We start from the raw sequence: 3,007 nt of genomic DNA, 5'->3' as shown, positions 1-3,007 counted from the left end.
ATGGCCTTGTTGATTTTTCCCTCTTTTAAAAAAAATTCCTCAGTGGTCCCTCTTTCATGACAAAAAAGCCCACCCTGCAAGCTTGATGGGGGGCAACTACTTATGGTTTTGATCTAGCACTCAGGAGACGTGAGCTCGAATTTTGTGTGGGTGAATTTTTGTAGAACATTTCCGTCTTTCTGATACTGATGGTAGGCCTACAGATGGTGTCGAAACAGCCCACCGCCTGAATGACCTAAATGCCGTCGAAAATTTCTACAATTACATTTTTTTCCCTCAAACGCGAGTCTGTCTAGCAGAGTTAAAGGCTCTTCGCTTTTGAACAAAAAAGATGTGAGTTCGATTCCCAGATTGGGATATCGAGTGTGTCCGTCTTGCGCTGAGCTTCCTCATCCTAATGATCCTATCTAATTAAGTGTTTCCATCTGTTTGCTGGGACGACATGTCGCACTCCGCCCGGGTTGGCCCTGGTAGGCAGGGTCGAAACAGAAAGGGGTCATTCTTTATCGAGGCGGGTGATGCTTTATAGCTGAGCTCTGGCCAAGGACCTTACTATATATTGACCTCCTTGGCCTTGTCCCAGTGTGACATCGCTGACTGCCACTGGCCGTGGGTGGTGTTGGTCAGAGCTGATAATGTTGCGTGGATTCATTGGAGACTCACTAAGACCTGCTGATCAAAGTGTATATGAATAAATGGTTTGTTATGAGGGTGAAAAGTAAGCCGAGGACTCTTGCCAATATTATGCGTAGCGCAATGAAGCGTTCGTCGACAGCCTTCGAAAAATATTAATAGACTCTAATTGTATTTTAAAATCAATGTAAATTAATGCTTTTAAAACTAATTTTCTAAATATTCCAACCATTCTGACTTGCAAAATAAAACCAAGACGCACTGTGAACCAACGTGAAAACGACGAACTTGTGTTCCGCGCTCTCGTATGACCTTATAACGCAGTTTAGTTGCGAGTACCGTAAAACTTTTACCAAAACGAAAATGTGTTCTTTTCAGGGAAATATGAAGTTCTTATGGCTTGTTGAGTGACCTATCCTTACATAAGTGCCTTCAATATTCTTTGCGTAGATCACGCCGCCCTCTTTTCTCCAACCCTGGGCAACTCAGGGGATGCCCTGCACTCGTCGCAACAGCTGCTGATAATTGACTGCCGTCAGATGCTTCGATCGTGACACGCGCTTTTGTCGTTTCCTCAAAATAGGCACTTTTTATTTTACTTTCCTTGAAACGAACTGCACAAAACAGTCATGTCATACTGGCCTATCTTGCTGAAAGCTCAGCACCGTTTGTAGTGTAGCGATTAGCCTCCTCGCTGCCGCACACAGGAGACTTGAGTTCATTTCTCCAATAGGGATAAATCGTTTCGAGTATCTCGATCTTTTTGCTGGGATGTTGAATCCCACTCAGCCCGATTTGACCCAGACAGGATGATCTAAAGTGTGTCGACGGGGACGTAAAAGACCTGTAATATAGCGTCCAAATTGAGTCCTCGAAAACCTTCTGGTCTCTCCTCAGAAGAGGAATTTATTTTAACAAAATACACGTTGGACCTACCTCCCTAACACATAAATACTTCCTGCAAGGAGAGGACAAACCGTAATGTTGTGTCAAATGCGACGGCGACTTTAAGATCAGGCAAATCCTAATAGAAAGTCGGACTTTGGAAAGACCTATAATAAATATTTGAAATTATGCAATAGTTTAAGTGGGGGGGGGGGGGGTACGTGACATGTAGGCATTGTTGGCTTCTTCAGCCTCTCTCTTAAAGCTATTTCATTGCATAAGAACCCCCTGAACCTTTATTTTGCAACGTATCAAGCATGTTCCTCACACCACAAATCTTTTTCTTTTTCTTTTTGCCATCAGAGTCCGTTTTTTCGAAAAGAAGTTGTTTTTAAAATTTAAAAAAACTGGGGTTGAAATAACTCCAACATTCTTCATCCAATTTTCATGAAATTTTCACTGAATGAAGAGATGTAACGCTACGAATAAATTGTCTGTTGAGTGCTTAATATATGAAATAGATTTTTGGTGGTGGTGTCTGGAGTGTGGACTTTCACTGATTTTTTGCGACCCTGAAAACTGCCTCAAGAAAAATAGTCATTAGAGAAATGTTAATTCGTTTTGGAAAAATTCTACAGACCGTTTTGTAGAACTATTATTTACTAGCATGCATGCAAAAATAACAACCTATTTCCATTGAAAATAATTGGGGTTTCAACTGTATAGATCTAGGACATGTCAACAACATCAAATATGGTCGCCGTCTCTGTGGCATCGAAACTTTTTTTCTCTGTAAAATTTGATTGCGTATTTGAAGACTCTTTATGTGTGAAATTTGGTAAAATTTGATCGTCAAATGCGAGGTAGCCTTCAGGTGTTCCCCACCTCTTAAAAAATTTGTCTCCATCGATGATCCCAACAGAATTCTCAACTATCCAGTACTCCACAATGTGCATAGTGTTATTTTAAAACTTTTAATAACTGTTTCTACAATTTAATTTTTACTAAGGATTTTTTAGTTCAACCATTTTTACTTGAAAAGTAAACCCAAGACATGTTGTGAATTAACATGGAAACAACCAATGTGTGTCTAACACTTTAATATACATGTATATATGACCTTATATAGTTGCGAGCGACGTGAAACTCTTACAAAAACAGAAACTCTAGTCAACAGTGTAGTGTGTCAAAATTACGAAAAAAAAATTAAAGTATGTTGTTGGGTTTGATTCGGCACATCGATTGGCCTTTGTCTAGTTCCTTTTCTTAAACTAGTATCAGAATAAGACGAACTAAACCATTTACATTAACATAATTTTATTGAATGAAATTGTACAGTTTTTAATTTTGCTGCTCCAGAAAACCTCGTATTTTGACATACAACAGTGATGAAAGACGGCAAAGACATGCAAAAATAACACACACACACACACACACACACACACACACACACAGAGAGAGAAGGAGAGAGGGAGAGAGAGGGGAGGGA

Source organism: Aplysia californica, unplaced genomic scaffold (assembly GCF_000002075.1).
Source record: "Aplysia californica isolate F4 #8 unplaced genomic scaffold, AplCal3.0 scaffold00046, whole genome shotgun sequence".
Lineage (NCBI taxonomy): Eukaryota > Metazoa > Mollusca > Gastropoda > Aplysiida > Aplysiidae > Aplysia > Aplysia californica.
This window is presented reverse-complemented; position numbering follows the sequence as displayed.